General features: G+C 38.7%; 1 protein-coding gene across 1 annotated transcript in view; it reads left to right on the top strand.

Moving 5' to 3' along the window:
• fkh (fork head box protein) overlaps nucleotides 1-15577 on the top strand; it is a 32438-nt gene that overhangs the window by 4727 nt on the left and 12134 nt on the right. The window lies entirely within an intron of this gene.

Below are 15577 nucleotides of genomic sequence, written 5' to 3'. Positions count from 1 at the left end.
GGACCAAAAGTTTGAACCAGTTCTTAACTCAACAAAAATTCCTCTGTACAAACGATATACGCTGAAAATATATAGTTGCGAGGTCTATCTGATGATCCGGAAAGTGTTTCCGTCTACATCATATTTCTCGCAGAATGACACAACTCAAATCAATTTCACCATAGTCACAGCAGGTGAAAAATCATCAAACGCGCCCCCTCCCTCCCTTTTAAAGTAGATCACCGAGGGCTCATTATTCAAACCGTGTCGATTCATATTAAACTGTTTGTTATTTGTACAACAAGCCGCCCACAAAATTGCCAGTCCTCCGTGGAAAAAACGCTCGATTCGCCCGTGTTGGAGCTAGGAAACGACGTGCCAAGTAAACCCGACAACGGTGTCGAAGGATTGCATTCTTGTGTGAGTGTTTGATTTAAATCATGGCGTGAAACCTATGAAATTGGCTACCGGTCGGGTTTTTTACTTTTCCGGAAAGGATCCGCGAGAATGCGTTCGGCGACGTGAATGAAATATAGAGACGCGCGCCTGAAAAGACCGGAACGGATTCTGTGAATGTGTGAAAAAGGTGAATGGAGCCCACCGGGAGCCTTTCAACCTATTTTGCCTGACTCCGCGGCACGTAAACCCATTAAATCCGTATTGTGGACGGTGTAAAACACGGCCGAGTCAAAACTTCAAAAAAGGATCCGGCTCTGAGGTCCGCTCACACCAGCTGGTCTGCGCCGAGACGCGAGTTCAAACTAATCCGCGGAATTCATACGTCGCACAGTTTTGATTGAGCCAATAGGAGAGGTCGGACAAAATTTGGGAACTTTAAACGCTTATAACTCCGTTCATACGAAGCTTTGAAGTTCTGAAAGTGGCTCTATTGGTTTTCTCTTGAAATTTTCTTCTCGAAACACGCCTTAAACTTAAAAATGTGACGAAATTAACATCAAAATTTGCAGTTTTAGTCACAAATGTTTTGTCCGACCTCTCTGATTGACTCGATCCACTGTGCGTCGTCGCTTCCTGGACGACATTCCAAGGTCGCAAAATTGACTCAGACAATTCAATTATTTACAAGATAAGTACCTGTGCAATTTTGCTCAATTTTTTTTCTCATTTTTGCATGAGATCAGAAAAAAAATCAGTGAAATGCCAAAGATTCTTCTGGTAAAAATACAATTTGCGAGGGGACATTTGGCAGCACTGAAATGAGGCGTTAGGAGGGCAAGGCGCACAAAAGCAGTTTTTGAAAAAATTGAGTTATTCATGAACTCGACGAAAAGTTTAGTTTGAAAGTATATTCTGTGAAAAATTCACAACAAATAAAAAAAAAGAGTTTAAATTTTTTTCCGCCTTAGAACTCCATGTAATTTTGAAACTTTAGATACGCATTTCTCGAATTAGCAAAACCTTCACTTGTGTGCCTTGTCCTCCAAGCCTCTCAAATGTAATTACGTTCTTTCGTGAGGGAACAACAACCTAATGAGAGAACAAGAAAATGTCCGTTTTGACAAACTATGAGTCGACATGTAAAGAGTAGACGTGTAGGCGCACATTCCATGGATACCCTACAGAGGTCAAAGGGCAGCCAACCTTCCCTCGTGGAATATCTGAAAGAGAATTGTTGCTCATACTTCAACATTGACAGGGCAGCAGGCTGGGTAGGTTAGGCAGGGTGAAAAGTCGCGTCAAAAATTTACCATGATATAAATAATGGTTTAAGAAGATACTTCCTCCAATCAAAATCGATCATTAGTGTAAGACATCCTTAAATTCGCAAGAATCAGTTGATTTTGAAACCTGAATTTTTTTTGAAAAACTAAATTTTTACAGAAGACGAAATAAAACCGTGTTTTAATGAAAAAAAAAATCAAATAAACTTTAACTTGTCCTCCGATAAAATGTTTATTTTTCAGGAAATCTATGAATATTTTTCCTTGAAATTTTCAGTAACTTTAGGAAAATTTGCGAACAGAATTATCTGAAAAATTAGAAGGAAAATATGCACTAATTTCCCAAAAATTCGTGACTCACCAAAGGATATTTGGCAACGCCTGAAGGTTTATACGGTGCTTTTCCTTAGCACGGCAGAATAGCACTCTCATAGGTCGAGCTCGCTGCTCGCCAGTCAGTGTGAAGTGACCACGTCGCAGGTTGCTTCTGTGTTCAGGAAGAACCCCGTATCAGCACCAAGTTCCCGCAGGATTTACGTCGTTCTTGCTGAACTTGAAAGACTATGTTTGACAAGAGGTAGCATACAGGTCAAAAGAGTGGCACGGAAACAATGGTGCATGATACCTCAACCGCTCGTATTGTCATTCTCCTTCTTGTGTCTGTACTGCCGTGCTAGGGAAGAACGCCGTATGAGCCCTCTGACGTTGCCAAATTTCTTTTGATTAAATACAAATTTTCGGGCAAATCTGTAAATATTTTTCCTCCAATTTTTCGGAGAATTTTTTTCGCAATCAGATTTAAATTATCTGAAAATTTCGAGAGAAAATATTCATAATTCTCCTAAAAAATGAACGATTTGTTGGAGGAAATTTGGCAACTCTCGTATGTTTATACGGCGTTTTTCCTTAGCACGGCAGTGTGGGAGGTGGTCAAGGAGCCAAGCCGTCTCCAAATCCTCAAAATCGCCGAACCTCCGCGTGAGTGCGTGACCCCGTGAGATTCTCCTGTGGTTTAAGCTAAACCTTGCGTCAAAGATGACCATGCGTAGCTGACAACAATTTCAAGCTGTTTCAAGCCGTGTCTTCAGTACGCGATTTATGCCACTTAGTAAGCAGTTTACTATTGACACGATATTTTGCTCTCGGCGTGATCCACGAACTGAGAAAAAGAAACTAAAAACATCTAGAGGGTAATGGACGCTTTGTAATTGGACCGCGTTTAGCAAAAAGGAACCAAACCACATCAGGTATCGCCAAATTTAATGGGGCAATTCAATTTTTTACAAGAGAATGTTCTTGCAGATTCTTTTGACAATTTTAAGGAAAGTAAATTCACTGATATTTACACAAAAATTCGGATAATCTTTTTACGTAAAAATTAAATTGCTTAATTTAATATGGCAATACTCATGTGGCTTGGTTGGACGTATTTCTACCAAACGGAACGATGTGCATTAAGATATATGAGCCCTGAGACACATAAGAATATAGGCGTAAAAGGACTCACGTCATAATTAATGCACATAGTTTCGTTTGGCAGAAATACGTCCAATTGTGGAATGAAAGATAATGAGATAGATGAAACTTGGCAATTCTTGTGATATGATGTATCTAGAATAAAAGAGAATTTGAAGACTTCAAAAAAAGTATTGATTTAAAAACGGCATTTCTTCAAGCTGACGTTTTGCCATGGACATGTAAGGCAGTGCTTGACCCTCCCTTCTCTCTTTAAGGCACCTCTTGAGTTTTGACATTCCTTCCCTCCAAGTGCCTTGCTTACTTAATCGACAGTCCCAAAAGGCAACAGGAAACATTCTTCAATTCTGCTTGTTTTTGCTTTGAAATTTGAGGCCCCAGACGGGAATAGGTATCTAACCGCTTTAAAAAGTGCACGTTTCTTTCATACGTATCGGAGTTCGATTCTTTTTTTTATCTTCGGCGCAATATAGGTATGAAAGGTAAATAATCGGTCAGAACTTATCTTAAGCTCCCCTCTCCCTCCCATTTCCCTCCATAATTTTTCTCTACTCTTGGAGGGTCTTATTCTACGTTTGAACTGTCTCGATTTCTAGAAAATGTAAGTGTTTGCTCTCGTAATGAAGTTTTCTTTTGAATTATGATCTAAAAATGCCATACAACAGATCAGTATTGCAGTTGATTAATATTTTTCTTACATTATTTTTCTCTCTCTTAACTAAACTCAAGTACTTTACGTGTATCAAGAATCCTTCGAAGTTTGATACGTAATAGGGAATAAAAGGTTGCTCAGAATTGTTGGGTTTTCGGCTGCTTATAATTGAAAGAAATAAAGTATTGAGCTTTCAGCTGTGGTGTAGTTGCTGTTTCCAACAATTTGAGACAGAATAGTAACCAAAAACTTAGCCATTTTATAAAATTGAGCCTACGCCCACAGATCACAACGGTCATAAGGGTAAATTCGACTTATGTGTTAATCAATCCATATACATATATTTTTGTTTCTTGGTCACTATACTGTGTCTCAAATTTTTGGAAACAGCAAGTATACCAAAAAAGATTCTTTCATCTTTCGAGAGTTTGTAAAACACGCCTATACGGCTGGAAGCTCAATACTTTAATTATTCTTGCAAGTTTTATTCAGTATCTACATTACCATGGGCAGTCATTAGTGAGTCGATGGAAAATATCCCAATAGGTGTAAAAATGTGTTTGACTATAACCTGTAGATTGAATGTGTAAAATGAATAGCATTCGTCCCTTCTTAAAAGTATGCTAGTTTTGTTTCTAAAAATGTTTTTATCAAAAGTGAAAACTAATAATATGCATTATAAAAAAAGAAGGTGCATGCATGAGTATTCATCCGGGAGAATAAAAATCGCGCAAAATTTTGGAGGATAGTAAATTCCTCCTTTATAACTTTCTTCACAAAAATAAAATTTTTCAGGCAAATCACCACGTCAAACAATTTTTCTAGTTTTAAAATTTGAACAAAAATGTAGATTTTACCACTTGGGGATTGGTATTTAGCCTCTTGTTGCTTTTTATATCGGAACTAGCAAACGGAAATGAGAGAGAAAGGAAAGAAAAAGAGTGCGTGATTATTGATATTGACAAACCAATAATCATCTCATTCCTACCGTCTCAAGTGGATCATATTTGTTCTTCTCTCCTGCTCGTTTGAGTTTTGATTAAGTTTTGATATCCTAATTGGATTCTCTTCATTTGTGTTTTGAAACATTGCTTACCTACTTTAATTCGAAATTTCAAGTAACGTTTACGGAGTTGAGTGCTCTGTGACTGGCACATTAAGCTCGTTGGTTAAATTCTGCTTAGTTATAGCATCCTTAATGTCATTTATAGTTTGGATTCAACGTTGAAAAATCTCTGGGTCAACGCGCCGACACGATGTATTGCGTTACTTTAAAGAAGAAACTCAATTTTTGTAATAAAATAAAAGAACGCAACAAGACTCGAGGAATGACATATCGATGGCGTAAGTTCGCAATCACTTAGCTCGTTTGCAGTGTCTGAAAATCTCCGCCTCTATGTTATTTTTTTGAAGGAGAACAAATTGACATCATTCCTTGAAATTTTTTGCAGAATTTTGCAATTGCAAAACATGCCACGCCACTGCTTAATAGGACAGTGGACAGGCATTTTTACAGGATTATAGTGAGGTTTCTCTCACGATAAATTACTCGAAAAAAAAGAAAAAAAATTGTATCAAAAATTTCAAAAAAGTACTTGTAACGGGAGCAAAGGCTAATAAAAATCCGGCCAGTCAAAAACTAACAGTCGAGTTGACGTAGTAGGACTTGAAGCTGATTTCAGCTAATCAGCACACGCTGTCTCCTCCGTACGACTACGTCATCAGAGCCCATCGAAAATATCTGATCCCATTTTTGGCATTTTCAAAACCAAGTTTTTTGGCCATTTTGGGTTTAAAAAAAAATCCGAAAAAAATCCTAGAAATTCAGAACACACTGTATTTTCAATACATTATTAATTAAAAGAAAACATCAGTGCCACTGGCCCATCATTTAGGTCATCCGAAGTTTAGACATAAGAACATGAGTTGTTATACGACGAAGAAAGTTCGCAATGCGGAAATTGTATGCCGTATAGATTCTCTAAAAAGTATGAGTGAAATTTTATCGATGAAACTTGCATATCGACGGTGAAACTACCAAACCACGTATCTCGTTTGCGGTGTTTAAAAATCTACGCTCGCATTTTATTTTTTTGAAGTAGACCAAATCAATATCATTCCTTAAAATTTTCATACGTGGTGATTCATCGCGCGCGCAAACCGACTCACCGTCGATATCCTATGGTGATTCTCGCGGCAACACTCAACCTACATGAGAATCGAAGAGTCTTTGAATGTTTATCTTATCTCGACGCAAAAGAGAAAAATAATATCAAATGTAAGCGTGTGGCTTTGCAATTTCTATTCCAATTGATAATTAATTATACACTGGAAAAAATGAAACTTCTGAGATGAACAGTGCTGATGAAAGAAAATGACAGTTGGCCATCACTGGAAAAAAAGTCGCTTGGATCTAGAGTCCAGACTCTTAAAAACATTGACAAGAAAAAATACTCTTAATTCAATCAGTTTTTTCCTTGAATCAAAGAGCCGAGCCCCTTGATTTAGGCGGATTTTCTTTTGATTTCAGCATAAAGTACGATTGACTAAAGAGTATTTTTTCTTGTCAATGTTTTTAAGAGTGTGAACTCTAGATCCAAGCGACTTTTTTTCCAGTGATGGCCAACCGTCATTTTCTTTCATCAGCACAGTTCATCTTAAAAGTTTCATTTCAATACTTAACCTTTTATTTTTTGGCACAATGAAGAGAATGTTTTTTCAAAACATCCAGTTTTAAGTTAGATAAAAGCGCCCAGCATGCTTAAAAGATTGGTCATGTACGTATTCTGAGTAAAGTAAATTCAGAGGACCTAAAAACTGGAACAGAATAATATAGACTTGCGTTATAGTGAGACACGTGCAATGCTATATTCGTCTACTTCATCCTTCGTAATACTACATTTATTTATGTAATGCATGTTTTTTCCTTCTTCATAGAGAATATTCTAAAAAAATAAAACAGTGTTTAAGTAATGATTTACGATAAAATTCCATTTGTTTTGAAAAAAAGAATAACCTAATTTTTTCGTCGTTACATTCAAAAAAGTTTTCAAAAATGAAAACCTCATGAGTTGTTCATGAGATGCTTAATAACGCCTTAAAGTTCTGGAAAAATTCATCATAAAAATAGTTAAGAATAGCCAGGGGACTATTTATATAATTGTTTCTTCATGTGTTTGTTTTCTGAATCAGGGAGAAATAGGTAGCTTCCGGCTTGTTCATAGTTATAAAGTGTACTCATTCTTGCAAAAAAATATTTGAGACGGACATCTAAATGAAGTCAAACATAAGTAAGCAAAAAAATCATAATACAAAACTAGATATCTTGTGAAATCATCATAAGATTTGTCATTGATATATCCTCTTATTTTCCTTTCGTTTCGTTTAAGTCCCTGACTTCTTTAAAGCTCCTTCAAAAAAAATCTTGAAGACACTTCCAGTACGAATGCACCAACTTTCAACTTTATAAATTTCTCACAGTATTTTTAGATATACTTTGGGCCAGTCAATCTCGTAGCCAATTTTATAATTTTACCGCATCGTGCAATACATTGCTTAAAAGTTCGCTCAGAGCCGACTGTTGAGTCGAAATTTTTCCGTGCAAAGTTATAACTTTTCTTCTGTTATGCAGGAGGTCATGCCAATGGGTGAAATCTTTTCTATAATCAAACCCCAGCTTTAGAGAGTGACCTCAAAATTGCTTGACAGCTGAATATAAGACCTACTTTTGATTTTCCACAGAGATAAACACTCTTTGCATGAGTGTTGCGACCGGTATTTGAGATATGCCGGAATTGCCGGGCTGGGACAATTCGCGGTCCAACGGAACGAGTAAGGGAGGAGAGGGGAGGGGAGGAGAAGGGGAAACGGAAACAAAAAACCGTATCAAAAATTAACACGGAGACCGCGATAAAGAGTGAAGCGAAGGGGCAGGGATTCATTAAACCCCGGGAGCCTGTCTGAAAATCCGCGGAACAGTGTTAACACGAGGATTTGGGCAACCGTCAGCGATATTCCCTCCGCGGCTGTTGCCAACTCAGTCTTTTTATTTCATCTTTATTTTTAAAGATTAAAAATTGCCGATACGGATCTCTACACTACCGTGCTAAGGAAAAACGCCGTATGAACATTCGAGAGTTGCCAAATTTCCCTCGATAAAATGTTTATTTTTGAGGACAGTCATGAATATTTTTCAGAGAAATTTTTCACGAACTTGAGGTGAAATTGCGAACAAAAGTATTTGAAAAATTGGTAGAAAAATATTCCGAAAATTCGTGATTATCTAAGGAAATTTGGCTGCGTCTAAAGGTTCATACGGCGTTCTTCCATAGCACGGCAGTACGAGTACACCCCTCGTGTAAGCAATAAAAAGCTGGAGTGACTACTTTTATTTTGCCACGAAAAGTAAGTCCTCTAGCCTACCTCAAAGATTGAAGGCGAAATTGTAACGTGCGTGATCTTAACCTCTTCCGCATCGATCTTGCTTCCTTTTATCAACCAATCAGAAGAACCTTTCAGCCGTTTCTTAAGCAGCTGGTTCCCTTACGATGGCCATATTTGGTTTATATTATAATTAAGGGAGGAAGCAGGAAGGCGCATTGATAGAGCGCTTTGGAACCTGGTTACGATCAAATTGAACCATCAAATTGGGCCTCTCGTTGGTCGCATCCTCACCTCAGGTCTTTTTCCACCAATCAGAGCTTCAGTTTGGTGGCTCAATTTGATCGTGTAACTGGACCTATAAAAAAAACCGTTATCATGAAGCGCGAGTAAAATTCAACAGTACAATTATTGGACTCATTTCTATCAAAAGGAACTATGTGCTTGTGCATTATGACGTAAGCCCTGTTATGCATGTATTCTTATTGTGTTGGTCACACGCTCAAATTCCATCAATTTTCGATCAAATGGTGACTGGCCATCTACCATCAAATTTCTGCGGCCTGCAAAAATTTGTTGGTAGATGATGGAGCTGTGGGGCTCATCCTTCATCTGATTTCCACACAACCGTGCTTATTTCATGCTTATTTCAATCAACACGCTGTTTTAATTAATTTTACTCATCAATCTAGATAACTCTTGACCGCCATCTTGGTCATTATTTTGATCGGAATTTGACGGAAATTTGAGCGTGTATAACCAGGCCATAAGGGTCTCAGGGCTAATGTCTTAATGCACACGGTCCCGTTTTATAGAAATACGTCCAATTCTGAAAGTTGATGCTAGCGAGGATTAATACGCCGCGACAAAAATTTAAAATATGAAAGACAAAAATTTCAGGGTTTGAATATTTTAAAGTAACCTTGCGCACCCCTCAACCTTTTTCAAAAGAATGGAATTTTTCTCTTGTGATCTGCAATTTTTGCAAAGGCAATCGTAACCCCTTGCAAGAATCCATTTCCTGGGTTATATGTTTTGTCGAATCATACTCGCGGTTTGAAATTCACGCATCAAGACACATTCAATATCTTAGTTTGGAGTTGGCCTCTGCTAACCTATGCACTTGAAAGATTAATCGATATGGCCGACAGCGCATTGTAAACAAGCGTCTTGGAGGATGAAGGCTTTGGAACTGAGAAAATTTATGGGGAATCAAAGTTTTATACGGGCTTATATAATTTTTTATCAGTTTACCTGTACTTTCACAGTTTACTATTGTGAAAATTAGTACCACTGGATAGATCGAGTTCATATATTGGTTGCCCTCTTGGGCCCCAAGAGCTACATGACCTGATCAAACCTAACCTCCAAATTTTTGAGTTGTCCATACTCTCCCTATAAAGGTACTCCAAGTCCGATGGGCTCCTATGCGTTGACACGTAAAAAAAATTGCGTGACACTCTCCTCAATCCCCCTCCCCCTAGAGCGTTACGTAACTTAAGGACGGCCCCACACTGAAAAAAAATTCTCGGCGTTTTTACCTAGGTCCGTTGGTACCTTTACCATCTCACTTTTTTACCAATTATTGGTAATTTTACCAAGACAGACCGGTAAGCTTACCTAAAAACCGGTATTTTTACTGTTTTTTTCAGGTAAGAATATCACTTTTATTGGTAATCAATTCCCGGTAACTTTTGCCATTTTATCTCGGTAATTCTACCACAGTCGATAAAAAATATTGGCGTTTTTACCGGGGTCCAGTAAAATTACCGAGAAAGTTCAATAATTTTACCGGGATTTCTCGGTAAAATTACCAATTCCATAAATGGTAATTTTACCAAGAAAAAACTGGGATCAAATAGAACCCTGAATTCTTGGTAATTTTACCCTTTTCTTAGTAAATACACCGAGATTTTTTTTTCAGTGCAACGGAGCTGTTTAAGGGATGATTATGAAAGCTGTGGAAAGTGAGTTGGATATAGGGAAGGAAGTGGCAACGCGAAGGGACCCGGGGATGCGCGGGGATCCCAGTGGAGGAGTCCCGCGCGACGCGGTCGATACGTGACGCCGCACGCCGCACCCCCTCCCTTCGTCCCTTCGCCCCTCCCTCGGCCACGGGCCCGAATAATTGTATTTGCCCAACAAAATCATTGTGTTTTCCGCGGGAGGAGATTTATCAATCGGCCCCGATAAAACGGCGAATATGTGCCGCGTCAAAACTCCTGCCTGGTCCTTGTTATTCATAGCTTAGCCTCTCATTCCCTATTCATCACTAATTTCCCCCTCCCCCTCTCGTCGGTTTATTTGCACTGATTCTTTTATTGTTTTTTATTGTCCTTCCGCCTCCCCTCTCAGAAGATTCTCCTCTCCGAGTTGCCTCTTTCTCATTGCGAGCCTTTTTCAGCGAATTAGCCATTTTTTCGTGTATCTGAGAAAAATTTCCGCTGACATAGCTATCTTATCGTCAGAAACTAGGGGGTGCGCCCTCTGACCGCCTTGCGGTCCGACCTCTCGAAGCGCTTCGCACCTAAGGTGTTATGCGTTACGCTTTACATTTATGATTTTATATTAAAGAGTAAAATACGTACCTAAGAATGATACCAATCACTCCGGTGTGAACAGTGTTGTAACGCCGCAAACAGTCTGCTCATATTTTGAAGCTTTTGAAGAAAACTAGATATTTATTATTATGTTCTACTCCATCCTCTCTTCCTTTTCCTTCATCCGGCTCCTCCTCCCACTCCTCCCTTTAATTTTGACTAATCAACGCGTGTTCCTCGCATAGAAAAATCAAAAGGGATAGCGGTACTGCGAGCAGCTATTCGTGCTCTGAAGCTGCACATATTGCGTTCACGATTATTGAAGGCGAACTCGATGGAATGAGAGACACGCAGTGAGGTGAGGAATCAGCGTGTGTTCCTTACCGGGACGGGGCAAAAGTGGCAAAATAACCGCGCGCAACTATTCGTACTCCCAAGCCGCTCATGTTGCCGTCACGGCTATTGAAGGCGCATTCGGCGGAATGAAAGACATGCAGCGAGGCGAGTAATTGAAGCGCTGGATACAGAAGAGGCATATCTTGATTGCAGTGTCTCATAATCTGCTCTAACGTTTCATCTGTTATGATTAAAGCAAATGTATGTAATTTTGTACCCGAATATTCTGTGTGATTTTACAATGCTAAAAACGTAAAATTACGGATGGTTTCCTAAGGATAAATTAGCATTGGAGATTTTGATATACCGCAACCGAGAAATATCCTATCGGCACTCAGCGCTACCCACGGTCATTCGTTTTATCATGTACTTATCATTGTGTTTTAGCAGTAATTTAAAAATTATCCTCTACCGGACAGCAGATAGACGGACTAGGTAATATCTCTACATTTTAAATACTTCAAATGCAATTTATAACAAATATTCCGAAAACATTGCATTACAAGACACTCTCTAGCATTGCGACCGCCTTCGTAGTAAGTTTTAGGCAGCTGGAACTAGAGAGGTTCGTCGGTCCGCACCAGCCTATTTAATTAAAAAGATCCAAAAATACAAAAAGATGTATCTAAAAATATTTTACGAAGCATTTTGGTTCCTTTTTAATTGTATGCTATGTTAAAATTTATAGAACATTTCCATGGCATATTGAAGATGGGATCAAATTAGCTTTGTTTCTATTTCCGAATCCAATTTGACTTCATTTTAATCAATTTGACCCAAACTGACTCCAAGTAGACTGATTAACTTTAAAGTTATTCTAAGTGACACTAATTATTGACTCAGGATCACATTGTATTGCCCTTAGATTGGTGTCTCTTAATTTGCACTACAAGTTAATTCACTCGTATCCTCAATATGGGAGCAGATTATAATTATTTTTAAGAGCGCGGTACAATTACGCCTTACACGTTCATATCGGAAATTATTCGAAATACGACCAAATTGATAATGAAGCTTACTTTATACAGGCGAAAATTTGTTAATTTTTTGTGTTATAGTCAAAACTGATGAGGAAAAACCAAGTAATACTGGAAAAGCTGTCCAAAGCTACCCTACCTTTTGTCAGAAAATTAACTTTTCCTGGAGGGATTACGGTAGTGCAAAATTGCAGATTGCAGGTTTATAATAAAAAAAATAAATTCGCTCTTTAACCCATTTGTAATCCTGAAGCTCGCACGAATCCTTTACTCTCCGCGAAGCTCGCCACAAAACCAATTTAGTTGTTACACCGGTCAATATATGATCATTAAATTGCGCCGGTCTTGAAAAGCGTCGCAAAACGATCGATATTTAAAGAGTTCATTTTCTCCAAGTAGAACCATCGGATTTAATAACGTGATCATTACACGGAAAAAATAGGATAGTCCAGCGGCTGATTGTGATGACTATCCTATTTTTTTCCGTATGAATCAGTCGATTGTAAGAGCTTGCCGACTCTTTCGACCAATCCGAGAAGCGGATGTGACTCATTTCGCTGGTTTTCTTTGGGTTCGCCATTTACGGCTAATTGATGTCATTAGCTGGACTCGTCAAGAAGGGCCTTCACTTCAGGCGGCTCAAGTGCCTATTTTAAATAGAGACATTACCTGGCACACCACGTTGTCGAATTTCTCGTTCAGTGTTGGCGGTCATTCAATGTCTTAAGGATGTGTTGCAAACAGTTGCTGAGGTGAAAAGAGTTGTCTCTGAAGGGATCATAAAATCAGCGATGGGTGTATCAGAAAATTCTGCAATTAACTCTTAACTTTATCATTTGCGTGGAGCAATTACGCGTTATTGAGATTCTCGCATCGAGAAGTATTCTACAGGGTGATCAAAAAGTCCCGCACCACCAGTGCCAGGTATCATTTCCATAACTTCTAAACAAATTGTACTGAGATAGATAGATAGAGAAATGAAATTTTTTGAGTGCTCGTAGACCCAAGAAAACGACTTTTTGGAGCCTTCAAAATTTTAAAGGGACGACTTTGAACAAGGGCAAGAACTTAAGGGATTACAGGTATGGTGCGAGACTTTTGAATCACCCTGTATAGCAAAGTCATAACTCGTTACAGATATCGTTATTTCCTTCACGAAAGAACTTGACTAAATTTCAATGCTGCCAAATGTCTCCTCGCACATTGCATTTTTACCAATAGAATCTTGAGCATTTCAAACTGACAATTTCGACGATTTTTCTTTGATCGCACACAAAAATCGAAACAACTTTGGACTTAAATTGCACTGGTAAATTTTTGTAAAAATTGGATTATTTGAGTGAATTTTGCAACCTCGGAATGAAGTTACGTTCTCTCGTCCAGTAAAAGATGATGTGAGTCATCCCTTCTTCACAACTCCGCGTGGAGCTTAAAATGGCGTCACGTGACATAGCTCCTCAAAAAAAGTTAACTATGGAAGTGTGTCTACTCAAACAAATATGTAAGCCTTTTCGGATTTTTAGTTCACCCTAGTCCCCTGACTTTTTTGAGGCTAAGGTCCCTATTCTTTAACGCGTTAAAACAAAATTGCGTAACGCTATCCTCTCCCCTCTCTACCTTCCCTCCCAAGAGTATTTAAAAAGCACTGACTCTAAAAGTAAAAGTACAACTGAAAAGTTTTAGTCGTATTTTTAAACGCATATTAAGTTCGAGATGACATTAACATTCCTATAGTAAAGTGGCTTTCGTTAGTAAGAATCCGGAGGTATACAAAAACAAAGGAATGATACTCTCCTTTCGAGAGATTTAAGTGGGTCGTTGGGCCGTGTATTTCAACCTTGAAAAGATTTATCAAATTGTTCAACCACAGACAGACAATAGAGTGTGCGTAACACCTCAAGATTGTATAACTGCATGCTGCATACTTAACCTGAATTGACGAAAAGTCATATACCCTTATCTCCATCCCACGCTAGGAGAAGTTATACTCTCACGATTTGGTCAGACATTTTTTTCACGTCTATTGGAAATTCTCATGGCTGAAATTGGTTTTTGTCCAACTCGAATAACGAATCGTCGTTAAGTACTGTTGTGCCACAATATGCCACGTAAGAAACTCGAACAAGTCGAACAAATTCAGTCACGTATTGTAATTATAATATCATTAATTTTTCTGAGCCCATTTCTCATCTCATGCTTGTAACTCCATAAATGTCCCGAGGTTAAACATCCTACCAGTGGGCTGAATGTTAAAATTGAAAGACAAATCGATAGACAAAGATGACACAAGGAGTATAGAGCGATCCTATTGGTTGAAATGGGTGGTTCGTATAGACTAAGGGAGAAAATGATGGGCTAACTATATAGGGCCTCTCGTGGGGTGCCGTTTTAGTTAGTCTATTACCTACCTCCTTTGTCCATTGCGGCTAATCGCTTCTATCACAGGATCCCTCCGTATCCTTTTTGTCTTCTTTGTCTTCTTTGTCCATTGCTTTGTCTATTAATTTCAATAATCGGCCCGCTGGTACCAAGTTTCACAAAAATCGATCGAACAGTAGCCGCCCATCATAGGATCAATGGGACTCTACACAGTGGTAGACGGTGTCAGTCAATTTATTTGTACATTCGGTAGTGCGCCTTCAATTTCGTATGATACTGTGCAATACTTCTGTGGTGGAATAGTTGCTCAGAGCGCCTTCAAGAGTATCGTTTCGACTCCATGGCCGAAGATCACGATTATCGCTGAGATTACTCTCTGCCGCGTGCGCAGTTACACATTTTATAATCGCGAGCGGTGAGGTAGAAACATGCGTACCTCAATTTGCAACGTTGCAAGTTTCCCACTACCTATTAAATCCATATAGCACACTATATCACGCCTGCAAATGGACCATTAGACAAGGTATGAGTTTAAGCATTCTGATACATGTTTCTAAACTAGAATTTCGCGTAGAACACAATCCGCGCATCGAACATTACTGAAATCTTTTTCTTACTAAGATATTAACTTGTTCTACCAATTTCAACGATCGGTTCGTAGTTGATTACTGGAGACGGATAGACAAAGTGAAAGACTAAGAAGACAAAGGAAAAATGAAACGATCCTATCGGTGGAAGCGGGTGGTTGCAATGGCCAGAGTATGACATACTAACTAACGTCCCCCCATGAGAGATTCTATACACAGTTAAAAAGTTCGGTGTTTGACATTACTCTGTGCTACTTTGTGTTACTTTTTTTGTATCAGATTATCCTAAAAGACTGGGCTGCATAACACACTTTTGTGTTAAACCAACCCAAACTGTAGGTTACTCAGAGACATTGGATCATGAAGACAGTGTCTTGCCGAACTCATGTGTAATCTTGTTTTCCTCTCATTACTCAAAGGTTGCTACTTGCGAGTGGCTAACGCATTGGATTACCACCGATGTAATCTAGGTTCCATCTAATTCTTAATGAGTTTGTAGATTTTCAACACAAAGATTTAGTCTCCTCGA

Source organism: Bemisia tabaci, chromosome 1, assembly GCF_918797505.1.
Source record: "Bemisia tabaci chromosome 1, PGI_BMITA_v3".
Lineage (NCBI taxonomy): Eukaryota > Metazoa > Arthropoda > Insecta > Hemiptera > Aleyrodidae > Bemisia > Bemisia tabaci.
Note: the sequence above shows the minus strand (reverse complement) of the source record. Positions and strands in the feature narration are given on the sequence as shown.